Here is a 16879-nt window from a genome sequence, read left to right as displayed (position 1 = left end):
GTGAAAAATTAGCGTACTTAAGTGTATTGAAAGCATACTTTTTGTGTGCTTAAAATAATAAAAGTATAATTTTCGAAAAGTGCACTTGCTGATAATATAATATAATACAAATTAAAGACCACTTAAGCGTACTTAAATGGAATACACTTTAATTACACTATTTATTAACACACTTAAGTGCACTTTTTACAACTGCACTTTGTAATAATATGTATTTAATTTTAACTTATAGTAAGTACACTTTCATCATAATATTTATAATCACACTTAAGTGCACTTTTAAAAATGCACTTTATAATAATATCTAATTAATTTGAACTTATAGTAAGTACACTTTCATCATAATATTTCACTAACACACTTAAGGACACTTTTTAAAAATGCACTTTTTAATAATATCTAATTAATTTGAACTTATAGTAAGTACACTTTCATTATAATATTTATAAACACAATTAAGTGCACTTTTAAAATGCACTTTGTAATAATATCTAATTAATTTGAACTTACAGTAAGTACACTTTCATCATAATATTTCACTAACACACTTAAGGACACTTTTTAAAAATGCACTTTGTAATAATATCTAATTAATTTGAACTTATAGTAAGTACACTTTCATCACAATATTTCACTAACACACTTAAGGACACTTTTAAAAAATGCACTTTGTAATAATATCTAAATAATTTTAAATTATAGTAAGTACACTTTCATCATAATATTTATAAACACACTTAAGTGCACTTTTAAAAATGCACTTTGTATTAATGTCTAATTAAGCTTAACTTAAAGAAAGTACACTTTCAACATAATATTTATAAACACACTTAAGTGCACTTTTAAAAATGCACTTTTTAATACTGTCTAATTAAGCTTAACTTATAGTAAGTACACTTTCATCACAATATTTCTTAACATACTTAAGTACACTTTTTAAAAATGCACTTTGTCTAATTTAGTTTTACTTAAATGTAACCCTGGTTAAATAATTAAATATTATTATTTTAAAAGTGTGCTTAAAAATAATAGAGACTATTCATACATCTACATTTATTTTATAAATGAGGAAATACATGTGAATAATTCAATCTGAATTATAAATCTGAAATGAGTAAACCAATCGGAGTGTTTAATTGTAAGCTCCGCCCCTTTTTTGCTTTCGGATCGCGTCTCAGTTCAGAGGAGAGATGCAGAGCGACAGAGACACTCTATCTAACGCGAGAGTGTTTAATTTGATTAAATATGACTCCAAAGTTCATATAAACTGAAGAAATCAGAATTTAACTTGCATATATTCAATGATACAGCGTGATTGTGTGGATTGAGCACTTTTTGAGCTTTCATTTTGACCTGGTGAGTTATTTATAATTACCAATGTTATAATTAGCCATAAAAACGAATGTTAACACTTTAAATGTCATATCATTTTATTTGTTTAATCCATACGAGACAAAATGGTGTTATATTGTGATGTTATATGGGTTGGATTGTTCATTGCAGTGTGATTATGTAAAACCACATGGTGCGTTGTGTTCACTGCTGTTCGCTGACGCCATTTTGGTTGCACGTGCCTGTGAAAGACAAAAAGAGAGAGAAACACGTGAATGGACAGGTATTTGTCTAAATTGTCATTTATTATGATGATGGCACTTATGTATGTATTTTATTTGTTTCCTGTATTGTGTACAATTGTTCATCATTATTGATACACAATATTGAATGTTTTTTCCTTTCGTATGAACATTCCTTGAGCTGGATTTTCCTAATTGATGGCGAGCCTCCCATTTCGACCTGATTGGATCACGAATCTAGAGGAAAGGACAAATTTCTATTTTAAATATTTTTCTTCAGACAAGTAAGAGGATACATTTCAGAAACTGTTTCCTTATTTTGTTTGTTTACTTCATTGAACTGAAACATTTCAGAAGCACAAATCTGATAATTTAAGACTGATCAATACTCCAATTGATAAGAACTTTGAACTTGAATACGGATTTCAGTGTGTTACATATATAATTTGTACCATCTTTGTACATTGATTGTGACTGTGATTTCTGTAAATGAGAAGTAATTTAGAGGGTGCACCCATAGTATATATCCCCCTTCTTCGGGTCTTGCCCTGGAGGTCCGGAGCGCTGCAGAGTTTGGCTCCAACCCTGATCAAACACACCTGAGCAAGCTAATCAAGGTCTTCATGATCACTAGGAAATCACAGGTGGGTGGGTTTGGTTGGGGTTGGAGCTGGGCTCTGTGGTGCTCTGGACCTCCAGGGTAGGATTTGAGGAACCCTGGTATATATAGTTAATTGTATTTTCATTGTTGTTTACTATTTTTTTGTGATTAAGGAAAGATAAAGAAAAAGAGAGGTTTCTCAATACTCAAAGTAAAATAATTTATTAATCAACTTACCTTCTGTCTCTGCTTGTTGCTCACTATCACTGCTACCTCCTCCTTCGTACCGTGCACCCTTCTGATCTTATTATTATGCCTGGTCCTTAAGTAAGTGAGTTAATACCCGCTACATAAAGAAAGTACACTTTCATGGCAATATTTCTAAACGCATTTAATAAATGATCATTAGACTGATGTGACCTACCAAAGACTTGTTAATTTAAAGTTCATGCAGTTCTTTTTTAGTTGTTTGTTAAAATGTTAAAAAATAATAACTTTGAGTTTATTTTTTTCTAAGGGATGTAATTATTCAATATTGATAGTTGGTTGATTCCAATTTAACAATATTAAAATGAGTTTTTTTTTTTGTTTGGACATATACAACTCATAATTAATTTATTAAATGTACTTTTGCAAAACAAAAAATCTGACTACCAAACTGTTTTATTGTCAGTGTAAGCATTGTGGTTTTTGTTTGTTTGCAATGCATTAAACTGAAATGAATACATATTTAATTAACTTTTTGTTTTGATTTGTTTTTCAGTATTTTGAGAAGTACATAACCATATTTCACATACAATAGAAGTAGTAAAAGTACATACTGTAGAGAGATGCATTGAAATCACTTCACTGCACTGAAATCACAGTTCAACTGATTGAATTTAATTTTGTATATTTGAATTTATTTGGCAAACTTGTATTTGAAACATTACATTTAATGAGTAATTAAATGTACTGTTAATATACATTAACTTATTTTTAATTTCACATTAATTGCTTGACAGTAGATTGAACAGTGCACTTTAAGTATATTATAAAACACTAGAAGTAATTATGAAAGTAGATATAAAGTTGTAATAAAGTACCAATTAAGTTGTTCCAAAAAATCACTCTTAATGGCAACTTATTACATTTTATTTCAACTTAATATATGATATATGTGAAATTAATTACACTTAATGTGCATTCAGTGCGCCCAAAAGATTGCATTTAATTCACACTTAAGAGTATTGTAAAGAGACATTAAAGTGCATTTTAAATCACATTAATTGCATGTTATTATATTGTGTAGTGCACTTTAAGTATATTGTAAAAACACTAGAAGCAATTATGAAAGTAGATATAAAGTTGTAATAAAGTACCAATTAAGTTGTTCCAAAAAATCACTCTTAATGGCAACTTATTAAATTTTATTTCAACTTAATATATCATGAATTTGAAATTAATTGCATTTAATGTGCATTCAGTGCGCCCAAAAGATTGCATTTAATTCACACTTAAGAGTATTGTAAAGAGACATTAAAGTGCATTTTAAATCATATTAATTGCATGTTATTATATTGTGTAGTGCACTTTAAGTATATTTTAAAAACACTAGAAGCAATTATGAAAGTAGATATAAAGTTGTAATAAAGTACCAATTAAGTTGTTCCAAAAAATCACTCTTAATGGCAACTTATTACATTTTATTTCAACTTAATATATGATATATGTGAAATTAATTACACTTAATGTGCATTCAGTGCGCCGAAAAGATGGCATTTAATTCACACTTAAGTGTATATACTTAAAGTGTATTATTTATGTAATAAGTACACTTTATAAAAGTACACTTAAGCACACTTTTTTTTCACAAGGGAGGTGCCCGCCAAAGCACATTTTATGAATAGTTTCAATTGTAATATTTATTACATGTTTTTATATTAGCTTGGCTTGATGACATAACCCAGTCAGAGGTAGAGCACGAGTCTTCACAGGATGCCAGTGGTAATGTTTTGTATGAATGAAGGCTGCACAACTCGAAAATACGGAACAAACGACGTCCTGTGTCGATTGAAATGACGCGCTTATTCTCAAATTCAGGACGACTTCAGAAATGTTTGGAAAATTGTAGCTTGTGTGGAAGCTACCTCACTACTTGGTCAAAAAAAGAGCTTAGCTACTGAAAAGCTATTTGATTTAGAAAGCAGCTAAGCTACCGCCAAGCTACTGAAAAATGTAGTTAAACTACTAGCTTCGCTACTTGTAGTGAAGCTACTGCCCAGCACTGGCTGTGATATACAGTACCAGACCTATAGGGTAAGATGATAGATTCCAATATAACAATTTTATAAATTATAAAAAGGTCTTAAAGACAAAGTTGAGGATTAAATTTTTTGATATAAATCATTTACCTGTCTGACAATTCCCGCTGGAACAGCCGGTTGTGACAAGGACCCCAGAGTGGTGAGGACTTGTATTTGGACTGGTGGTGTTGCCCTCTGTAATACTGGACCCAATTCATCACATGGATCAGGAGCACAACTCTAGGGAATAGAAATCTGCTTTCTAGCCAGTCATCATCATGGGCCAGGAAATCATACATTGCGCCAATATATTTGTTTTTAATCATCAACGAACACCACAAACCACTCGGTGAGTAGCATAGTTTTGAAAATGAACGTTAAGTGTTGTTTTAATGACATGTTTGTGCATGGCCATTGACTTCCATTCTGAAGCAGTCAAGAGACGCTTCTAAACGATTCAAAAACTCAAGACTCAACCCATTGTCAAAATTTCTGTGTCCATCACTGTAGTTCATCCAAAACAAACCAGAAATGAGACTCAAAGTGTTAAATACCGGAATTATCCTTTAATAATTGGTACAGTAGCCTTTGTTTGCAATTACAGAGGTCAAACGTTTCTTGTAGTTTTTCACCAGGTTTGCACACACTGCAGGAGGGATTTTGTCCCACTCCTCCACACAGATCTTCTCTAGATCAGTCAGGTTTCTGGCCTGTCGCTGAGAAACACGGAGTTTTTCCTTATTGGGTTTAGGTCTGGAGACTGGCTAGGCCACGCCAGAACTTTGATATGCTTCTTACAGAGCCACTCCTTGGTTATCCTGGCTGTGTGCTTCGGGTCATTGTCATGTTGGAAGACCCAGCCTCGACCCATCTTCATTGCTCTAACTGAGGGAAGGAGGTTGTTTCCCAAAATCTTGCAATACATGTCCCCGATCATCCTCTCCTTAGTACAGTTCAGTCGCCCTGTCCCATGTGCAAAAAAACACCCCCAAAGCACAATGCTACCACCCCATGCTTCACAGTAGGGATGATGTTCTTGGGATGGTACTCATCATTCTTCTTCCTTTAAACACGTTTAGTGGAATTATGACCAAAAAGTTCTATTTTGGTCTCATCTGACCACATGACTTTCTCCCATGACTCCTCTGCATCATCCAAATGGTCATTGGCAAACTTAAGACGGGCCTGGACATGTGCTGGTTTAAGCAGGGGAATCTTCTGTGTTATGCATGATTTCAAACCATGACGTCTTAGTGTATTACCAACAAATACTTATTTGCAGCTGTATCATGCAAATAAATAGTAAAAAAAATCATATATTTTGATTTCTGTGTTTTTTTAGATTATGTCTCTCACAGTGGACATACACCTACGATGACCCCTCCATGATTTCTAAGGGGGAGAACATGCAAAATAACAGGGTGTTGAAATACTGTAATTCCTCAAATAGAAGCCATTTTTTCAAATAAACGCAAATAAACGTGTACACATACACATACACACACACACACACACACACACACACACACACACACATATATAGAACCTCATTTATCCCCCAAATGCACATGAAAACCTCTACACATTTCACCATTTTATAATAGGCGTGCTCTATTCTGAGCTGAGCCGCCACCAAACCTTTGAAGATCATCAACACATCCAAAGAACCCTTTCCTGACAACTTATTTTTTCTAGATTTCCAAATAGCAAGTTTTGCTATACCAGACAAAAAATTCAATAAAGTCAACTGACTTTTTCTTTTTCTGTATACTTTGGACCATATATGAACAATTCAAAGGAGAAAGCCTCACCAATGTCAATGAACCATTGGGATAAAAATGAGAACAAATAATTTAATCGAGAACACTGTACAAATAAATGAAAAACGGTTTCAGCATCTGTACAGAAGGGACAACCCACCCCTACAGAAGGATCAATGTGCACCACGTATCTGTTTGTGGCTATCGCCCCATGGACAATCCTCCACTGAAGATCGCCTGTCCTTTTATCAATTGGGCGTTTGTATAAAGACCGCCAGCATCCTGGCAGAAGAAGCAGTTCCAAAGAACTCAGTCCATTTTGTTGAAGGAAGTCCACTCAAAAAGTTAGCATTAGATGCCTTCACACAAGAAATATAAAGGGCTTTTTTTCCTACTTCCTCAAAAACTCCAAACTCCGGGGTTTTAAACGACAAAAGACACTTCTCATCATCTTGCCATTCTCCCACAGCAATAGTTACATTAAGAGAGGGAAAAATATAAAAAGCCCCCTTTCTCCATTGATCCAGCGCTACAGAATCGTTTGTCAAAGTCTTATGATTTATATGCAAAGCATAAAATATTTCAGAAGTAGCTTGTTTCAGCAACCGCAAAGATTTCACCCCAGTCCTTTTACTCAACTCCTCCAAGCTTAGTGTCAAAATATGTCCCAACTTTGTGCATCCAGCCGCAATTAAAACTGCACGTAGACTAGGACCAGACATAAGTCTTGATGGTAAAAAGTCATTGAGAAAAATTGGCTCATCAAAAAGCCATAATCCAGCATGTGTATCAGCTGTACGTGAAAAAGTGAACACCTTCCATGCCTCCAAAACTGACTTATAGAAAGGTGTAAGATTCACACGATCCTCACTCTGGAGCTCCATTAAGAACAGATGCTTGTCCAATCCCATACTCCTGACTCCCCTAAGGAGAACAGAAGCCGTCTCTAGCCATGGCACAACCGTGTGATACAATAGTCTCTGGGCTGTTTGTAACCAGAAGGCCACAATTCTGGATCTGATGTCTATCAAACCTTGACCTCCCTCTTGAACAGGAAGGTATAAAGCAGCACCACAAGTCCAATGTTGTCCAGACCAAAAAAAATTCACCAGTTTCCTTTGAATGTCCTCAATAAGTCCAACAGGTGGCTGTAAAACAGTTATTTTATGCCACAAGGAAGAAGCAACCAAATTATTGGTCACTAAAATCCTTCCCCTATAGGACAACTGACGTAGCAACCATGTCCATTTAGACAACTTGCTGCACACTTTCTCCAAAATACCCTCCCAACACAGCAGCCACATATCGGCCGATCTGAGGTAAACAATACTACAGCTCAAGAAAACTGAGCTGATCTTTCTGTTTGAGGTGATCTTTCTGGGTTGTATATGTATTATTACATATTACTATCATACCAGTTAAAGGAGCATCTTACAGTGGTGGTTGTAGATGCAGAGTGGCTGAAACTGCTTGGTGTCCCAGCATATAATAAGCAGACTAATGAGGCATGTGGAGTGATCATTGCCTGGTTGACAAGCAAGATACTGCGGGACTGGTGCTGTGCTGACCAGGTTGTCACATGGCATTTGACACTGTAAGGTAGGCACCACCCACTGGTCCAATGGCGGTCTCCAGAGGCGTGGCGAAGGATTCTCGCGCGTTTCAGTCTTTCCTTTCACATTGGATAATAAGATATAGATTTAAACATTCATTCAATTTAGTTAACAAACCCTTCGTTTAATCTGACTCCAATTTAATAAAGTATGTTTGTTGTTGTTTAATTTATTATCATTTTAATCTTAATCATAATTTGTTCAGATGTTTGGTTACTCTTGTTTTGCCCTACTTGTTATTGCATCCGTTCATTCGGCTACTCATGTCGCTTTGGACTCACGCACCGGCCGTTTATTAATATTTAATAATCATGCGGGCCCACGATCACAACCGGATCAGGCTTGGTCGCTGCTAGAGGTTAGACCATATGTTCAGAAGGCCGCCTTTCATGCGTGCTCATCTCTGAACATACTTTATTTAGTCCCCATAGAGGTGCAACTTAATTATTACAATATTTGTTTCTAACCAGAGGCTCACGACCACTATCATAAAACAAACTGACCGTCTTCTCCAATGATAGCTTTGTATAATCGTGACATAACTTAATATGCAACTTAGATAGATTAATATTGAAATAACCAGAGGTTGAGGCTCGTCTGATTTAGAGTGGTCAGACAACATTTACATGTTACTCTAAACAGGAAATTAGCCTCCACGCATCTAATTTAACTTAAACTAGCGCCAAGTGCTAGTCGGATCTCTAAAATCCTCCGCTGATGTACTACTATGCCATCTAGTCTGGGATTTTAGTCCGTAAAAAACTAGCCTGATTTCCAGACGTTGCGGAAACAAGGATACATCGTAATTTACTAATCATGTCAATAACTTTCGTAGCCACAGAATAAAATCAAACATAACAATTTATTAACCAGGTAAGAAAATCACAATTCAAGCCAATTCAAAGTTCAATAAAATATAACACAAATACAAACCAATAGTATTTACATTAGAACAGGAAATATAAAAACCTTTCATACCTGGTAAAGACGACACACAGTAATTGTGCGGGATATCTGGTTACAGATTCCCTGAAATGTTTGTCAGCTCTCCTTATATACCCAGATAGAATAAACATTATGTAAACATTATTTATCAATGGAAGTTTGCAGTGATTGGTTCTTACAGACCTATGGGAGGCACCTCGTCCTGGATACATTTGAAGTGGGGTGTACGCCCCTTGGGTAGAGTTAAGTTTTCTTAACTCTATTAAACCTTTTACTATTTGTTTTATTGATGTGAGAATGAGACCTGTGTACCAGTCGCGATAAAACCTTTGTAATGAAGTGAAACATGAATATTTTCCACTGTTATTTACATTTGATATGACCTTTCTTACACATAATCATCTGGTGTGCTGTAAACTGTCCTGTGTTGAGGAGGTAACAAGGAAAGGAGGGGTAGAGGGGTCAGACATTTGTCTGCAGGTCCATCATTTGTATGGAGATGTGGTGTTTGAAAATCAAGTGTAACTCTCCAGGGAGTCTCCTGTAATCGAGATAAAGTTCTGGTTCCCGAGAGGGGTGTTTTGGGGGTCTTGGTCCCCTGCCGTGAGTCCTGGAGGAAAGTTGTTGTGTTGCAAAAGGTTCTCTTTTGATGTTCTGCTGCCTCAGGCACCTACAGGGCACACACACTGCATTCTCGGGCGTCCATGCTGTTTCTCAGGAAGGGCTGACCTTTTGGTCAGGATCAATCAAAATTCTTACAGTATTTCCCCGCTTGGCCCCGTGGGCGAATTGTGATAGGGTACCTACGGGGTCAGACAAATCAAAGTTTTTTTTTTTTTTTACAGTCTTTGGAACACGGATATCTGCAGTGGGCTGAGGGCAAGGGCAGCGTGTGTGGATTCCTGTGTAGATCTGATGAGGTGCCTGAAGTAGCAGCACTGGAACATAGTGAAGGTGAAGATCAGGGCACTGCCAATGGCACAACCCCGGAACACCCAGTCCCACCAGGTGTATGTGTACTGTGCCGACCGGGTGGATGAACTGGATAACAGTTGTGCAGTCTTTCGTGCCAGGTTGATCTCAACCTGCGCTTGGCTGAGGTGGTATTCAGTTTGCAGGATCAGTCTCTGTGTTAGCTCCATCGTGTCAACCACAGCTTGGGTACCTTGCTCATAGAAAGTGTCATCCCACCATGGTGAAGTCTCTGTGTCCAGTGGCACTCTTCCTAAAATGTTGACTTGACCCATCGAAAGGTCTTCTGTCACTTCCAAGCAGAACGAGTGATTAGCAGAGCAGGTCAGTCCTCCGTAGGTAAAAGAGTTCATCTCACTGACCACGCACCACTGTGAGTGTGACACCTGGATAACATCAGAGTAACCATGCAGCGACTGAACATTTATAAGTTTGGTGTCATTGGGGAAGAAAGGTTGCAATGTGTTACATGTACAGATAACATAATTGTGCGTTTCATGGCAACATGTGCGACTGGTAAACAAGGTCTCATTACCCTTTTGTGTCATGTATCCAGTGAGGTGGTCCCATTTAATTACCTGATCCTTCACTACCACGCCCATAGAGCGTATGGTAGTGGAATTTGGAAAAACCTGATCTGGGTGTATTAAAGGAAAACTGACGAAAAACCCAATACATCCATTACATTCATTTCCTGTAAACATCATTATGGTGGATAGTAATTCAGAATATCTTAAATTTTTCATTTGTTCTGATTCATACCACCTATGTAGATCTAAGATCTCTATAAGGTCATTTAAAACATGTCTAGGTGTCTTGTACAGACGAAGATCAAGGATTTCTTGTCTAGCAGCAGTGAATAGATCTTGTGCATATGTCCTACAGGCTAAGTCACGTTCGATGGTACAGGTTTGATTGAATTATGTGTGGCTGACCGCAAGAAGCGCCTGCGCTTCGGATCGAACCGTTTTGATAATGTTTTCATTACTACTTGTAATATGTTGAAAACCAGTCCACCTGGTTCGCCAACCATGTTGAGTATTGTGATTGTTCAGTTATTTTGTAGTTGTTGGCAATGGAATTAACTGAGCCGAAGAGACCTGCTATGTTTCCGAGCAGATCTCGTTTCGAGCGTGCAGGTGAGATTTGCACGGCAAGTCTGTTTTTGTAATCAGAAATTAAATCATCGATTCGTGACTGTAGCCATGCATATGTCTTGTCATTGTTATCACAGTGATTAACATAAGCAGATAAAATGTTGGAAATATTGTATGATACATGTGTCATTACTAGATTTACATCATGAAATAATGTCTTGTTAACATTCCCTTTTATCAATCCACCAGGAGGAATAGGATACAGTTTCGGACATTTCTTTGGTTTGCTATATCCACAGGTGGTTAAATTAAAGCAATGATTCATTGTCCATGTGCAATTCTGTGGCCCAGTGTAATTATCTGGGTCATTGACACATTTTCCCACGCAATACATGCCTTCTCTCCGGCTAGTCCAGACAAAGGCTTCGGGTTGATTGTTATTAGGTACATATGAAGTTACATCGAATTTATATTCGGTATAACTCATATGTGTATTGTTGATTGTCTCAGTGTGTGTGCACCTATATATTGCGGGCTCTAAATCTTTGGTTGAATAACAGATTTTAGGATCTAATCCATTGTTGGTTTTTTCATAGAGAGTGCGCATGCTCCCAATCTTTGCTCCTGGCTCTGCTTTAAGTTGATACCAGGCTGTTATGTTGTGTAAATATGTGGGTGCCGGTGTGTCACCTGAAATGTTTACTATAGGGAGAGGGTCGGAGCCTACTTTACAGCAAATTTTTGATGCGCAATTTGGTTCCGGTACTACTCCGGGAGGCCACGTGACTAGTTTTCTAGTTGAAAGTGTACTGAAAAATGTGGATGGCCTCTTTGTGTATTTCCATACCCATCTCCCGCATTCCAGTGTGTGTGTGAGTGAAACCCTTTGACCCAGCTTGATGCAAGTGGGTCCAGAAACTTTCCTCTCGTCCGGTCTCCATGGGATTGCTGCAGTCAACCTAGGAGGTGAAACAGAGAGAAATGTTAATAATTATTGATCAGCGGAACCTTTGAAGATTTTGCACTGGGACATGTGGTACCATTTCAACTTCCCCTTGACACTTATGGCCACACAGCTATTGCATATAGCTTTTATCTCATGTGGTCCATGCCATCTGGGTGTGAATGGACCCTGTTTTACAAACACCCGTATCATGATCATATCACCCTCAGTGAATTTGATTTCAGAGGTTGGGTTAAATTGTGCATCATTCATTAGGTCCGACTGTTGCTGTTTTAAAGTGGTTTGTGTTTGTAACACTGCCAGTCTTTGTTGTAACTGTGTTAGCACAGTCTGTTGTTTCGCAAGCACAAGGGGTCCCAGATCAGCTGGGGTGATTTCTGGGTCGATGGGTAGTTTCATGACTCTGCCTGTCATGAGTTCGAACGGGCTGATGCCTGTTGCTTTGGATGGGGTCGCACGCAAAACTGTCAGAACTGTTGGCAGTGCATCAGTCCACCTGTTTTGATGCTGCATTATTTGTTTTGAGATGCTTTCTTTAATCGAGCGATTTGCGCGCTCTACCATACCTGAGCTTTGCGGCCTGTATGGAACATGAAATCTTTGTTTGATATGTAGCATTTCACATATTTGTTTCATTACCTGACCTGTGAAGTGTGTTCCTTGGTCAGACTCAATCTGGGTTGGTGTTCCCCAAATTGGGAGGATTTGATTTGCCATTACTCGTGCCACTGTGCGTGCGCTGTTGTCGCGAGTTGGAATCGCGTCCACCCATTTTGAAAATTTATCAATTATGACGAGACAATAGCGATATCCCCCTTTGGCAGTGGGTAATGGGCCAATAAAATCTAGCTGTAAGAATTCCCATGGCCCTTTGGGTGGTTCTGGGCGACACAATTTTGTACGTCCAGTTCTACCCTGGTTGATGGTGGCACATACGAGGCATGTGTCGCACCATCTTTCAATGTCTGATGCCATTTTTGGCCACCAGAAGTTTTTCTGTATCAGCTGTTGTGTTTTGGTAGCTGATACATGTGCATAATCATGGTACAATTTGATCACTGGTTTCTGCAGGGCCTCTGGAATTATGTATTTCCCATCTCTGAGAACCATACCTTCTACGATGCTGATTAACTGATCCTGCTGTAGTTGCGGTACAAGCTCTCCATCTGACAACCATAACTCTTGCTGGTATTGTTTTAAGTCAATGGGAGCAACCTGTATCGCACTCACAGAAGGGGCAATCAGCTCGTCGGGCTGCCATTCACTCCCTTTAATGGCTGCAAGTTTTGCAAGTTTGTCAACGATGTTGTTATTTTTCTCGTGCTCGTCTGTGCTTTTAGCGATGTGCGCGCGCACTTTAATGACTGAGATTGGTGAGTTGTGCGTTTTGATTGCTTGCCAAATTGCGGTGATTGTGTCAAAATGTTTTATTGGTGTTCCGGCGGATGTGAGAAACTTTCTTAATTGCCATTGGGCCATAAAGTCATGCACGACGCCGTGTGTATACCTGCTGTCGGTGTACACACAAATTGGTTCTGGGTGTGTCTTTATGGCTTCAAGCAATGCAATTAATTCGGCTTCTTGTGCGGATTTGTTTGCTGGTAGTTTTAACAACAATTGTTCTGAATCTGAGTTGAGGGGGTGGGGGGTCCACACGGCACATCCTGTATGGAAATTGCCATCATGCCAATATCTGGATCCATCAATGTACACTGGTGTTTGATTATCAAATTGTGTATCATGAACTGGACTTTGCGTTTCATGTTTTGTTTGGCATGTGTGCGGGTGGCCCTCCATCTCCCCCAAGAGATGTGGTAGAATTCTTGTGTTTACCATAGTAATGTTGCGCGCTTGGATGTCTGCCAACCATCGCGCCAGTCTTTGCGACGATACGCCTTTGATTCTGCCCTGTAACAGCATTTGCACTGGCGTGTGCATTGTGTGCACAACAACAGATTGAAAACCGACAATGGGTTCTGTCGTTGTTAACATCCAATGAACCGCAAGAACATGCTGTGTACACGGGTCGAATCCCTGTTCAACTGGAGATTTCTTACGGCTATAGTATGCAATCGGGCGCAACTTTCCTCCGTGATCTTGCGCTAGCACTCCACTCAGAGTATTTTCATGTGCATCAACCTGTATATGAAACGGCTTCGATGGGTTGGGCAAAAAAGTGTTGTTTTAAATCTGTAAAAGCCTGTTCGTGTTCCTCTGCCCATTCGAGGACATCAGACGGTTTTGATTTTCCCTTTAAGAGGGCGTATAGCGGAGCGGCTATATTTGCAAAGTCAGGGATGAAATCTCTTAGATAATTTGCAGTACCCAAAACTTTCTGTAGAGAGTTCAGCGTGTGCGGACGAGGCAGTTCAGCGACGCATTTACGTCTGTCATCTGTCAATGCCTTGTGGCTTTGGGTGATTGTATAACCTAGGTATTGAACTTCTTTTTGTGCAATTTGGGCTTTTTCTTTGTTCAATTTAAAGCCAGCTTTACCTAGTGTTGACAGCACTTTATCGACGAGTTGTATGTGCTCATCAAATGAGTCTTCGGTTGCAATTAATATGTCATCGACATAGTGCATTACATTTCCGGTTCCGATTACGGGTTTTAGTGCGTCTTCTAACGCCCGATGAAAAATTGATGGCGCATTGTGTAGGCCCTGCGGCACGCGTTGCCAGGTGTATTGTATTTGATTTACCGTGAAGGCCAATTTCCATTGGTCTTCACGTCTGACCTTGATGGACCAGAAGCCATTCTTTATATCAAGTACAGTAAACCATGACGCTCTGTTGTCGATTTGTGTCAACAAGGTTGAGGGGTTTGCAACAATAGGTGTAGCTTTGGGTAAAACTTTGTTAAGACGTTGGTAGTCAATACAAAGACGCCATTTACCATTTGGTTTTGGAACGGGCAGACACGGAGAGTTTGTGGTCGAGCTACATCGTCTGACTATACCTCTGGTTTCAAGCTGCTGGACTATCTCATGCACTGCTGTTTCAGCCTCAGGTTTGATGCGGTATTGTCTTTGTGGGGGAGGTGGCTCTCCCTCAATACACACAACAAAGTCAATGAGGCCACAGTCATGTTCATGATCAGCCCAAACAGTGCTATGTTTGTCAATCAACTGTTGAATGGGATCTGTAGTGGAAATGGACATGATTCTCACCACATTGCGTGGTGGACATTTTTTCACCGTCTTGTTAGTTTGAATTTCAATCTGTTTTTCAAAACAATGAATGACAAATCCATGTTTTTTCATGATGTCCATTCCCAGTACAGTTCCTTCACTGTTGTTTGGCAAATACCAGAAAGGTTCTTCAATTATGGCTACGCCTAAATCGAGTCGAGCGGGCTTGGTTTGTGTTGCTACCATTAGCGTGTCGCCGATGCCTTTAATGCGTATGGTTTCGTCTGTTAATGGCAATCGAATGTTTGTACATGAGCATGCTGCGCCGGTGTCAATAAGTACGTCAGCTAATTGGCCTCCTAAATTAGCTCTTATTTTGATCCGGTTGCCGCTCTTAATTATGCTTCCTACAGCAATGGAGGCCACGCACCCCTATGGGAAGCTGTATTTTTCTGGCGGTGAACTCGCAACGATCGCTCCGTTCTGTGAATCATTTTGTTTTTTCAATGTGGCGAGGAGTAGGTTCACTAGCTCTGCGGTTTTTTCAGAGGGGTCAGTTTGGTTTGATATTTGTGGTTTTTCCCAGTGTCTTTTGTGACAGTTTTTCGTCGAGTGATTGTTTCTTTTACAGACGTTACAGAATTCTCTATTTTTAAACCCATTGTGAGATTTTTCTCTGCCCTGTCCTTCTGTTGTCCATTGGGCGGACGCAACGGCGCGAGGTTTAGTTTTCCATCTATTTTCTATTTTTGAGCCCCAGTCTACTAGCGCATTGAATGTGTTTTCTGCCGGATCCACACCATTTAACAGTGCCTTTTGGACCGGGGGGCCAGCGTGATTTTTTATCATTTGTAACAATACTTCACTATCACGATTCGCGTCTTCCTTACCAGAATGCTCTTTAAATGTTACCCATACTCGCTCTGCATACGTTTCAAACGCTTCGTTGGGTGCTTGTTTTATGTCTAAAATTCTGCTCCAGTCTACGTAGGTTGGCCCTCTTAAGTTTATCATCGCCGCTTTTAACCGTTCATAAATTGCTTCATTGGTTTCGTCACCGTGTTTCTTTATTATGTCTCCGGATTTCATTTCTTCGGTCAATTTCGGTCTAATTTCATCGGGAATGGTGAGGAGTGCTATCTGCCACACGTCTCGGACTTCTAGTCTGTACACTGTTGCTTGTAACATTAAAGTGTCCCAATACGGCTGAAACGGGCCTTTACGAGGCATCATCCCTACGACCTGTTTGTGTCGTGAGCACTCTTCGCATGTTAATGGACGACTAATGGTTGTAACCTCGTCTTTTTCGTTTGTTATGGTTTTTAGTACGGCCACTTTTACTGAATCTTGCGGAACGTCGTTCGATTTTGCTCTAGTTTTCATTGGGCTTATCTGATTTGCACCCTCAGGCTCTTGCGTTGGGGCTCGGTTACGAGCATCCCTCTGCGTTGCACCCTCAGGCTCTTGCGTTGGGGCTCGGTTACGAGCATCCCTCTGCGTTTTAGCCTTTAACGCGGCTATATCATCATCATCGCTATCGCTTTTTGTTTCGGCGTCTAGCATTTCATTTATGGCTGCTTGTTTAATAGCAGCCACGGGGACACCTGAGTTATCGCAGCAGCCTTCGAGCGCGGATATGTAATTGTTACCGTTTTTGAGTTTCTTTTGAAGTTCGTCAATTTTTTTAGCCATCGTCTCGCTTTGTCTTGCCCAGTTTTGTTTTTCATACGCGAACGAGTCGACCTGAGCTCTTAGCCTTGTTAGTTCGTCTGAACGTGAATTTTCAATCTCTTTTATGCTTGCAATTGTTAGCTCGTGTTTGTTTATGGTTGCCAAATCGTTGCGACGCAACAGATAAACAATAGCGAGGGGAGTTTTTTTTGTATTTTGATTTCGTTTCCAGTTTACAGCCCTTGGCAGAATACCAGGATATGATTT

The 16879-nt window shown here is 39.2% G+C and overlaps 1 long non-coding RNA gene and 1 pseudogene across 1 annotated transcript; one reads left to right on the top strand and one right to left on the bottom strand.

Annotated features, from left to right (window-relative positions):
- On the top strand, positions 1-2902 carry LOC141369268 (uncharacterized). The gene is made up of 2 exons (XR_012372844.1): positions 1-1356; positions 1504-2902. It is a non-coding gene; the product is annotated as an uncharacterized lncRNA (long non-coding RNA).
- Positions 2903-7819: 4917 nt separating this feature from the next.
- Positions 7820-12114, bottom strand: LOC129452138 (uncharacterized; annotated as a pseudogene).
- Positions 12115-16879: the final 4765 nt, after the last annotated feature.

This window comes from Misgurnus anguillicaudatus, chromosome 13 (genome assembly GCF_027580225.2).
Source record: "Misgurnus anguillicaudatus chromosome 13, ASM2758022v2, whole genome shotgun sequence".
Lineage (NCBI taxonomy): Eukaryota > Metazoa > Chordata > Actinopteri > Cypriniformes > Cobitidae > Misgurnus > Misgurnus anguillicaudatus.
The sequence above is the reverse complement of the archived record's forward strand: the minus strand, read 5'-3'. Positions and strand labels throughout refer to the sequence as shown.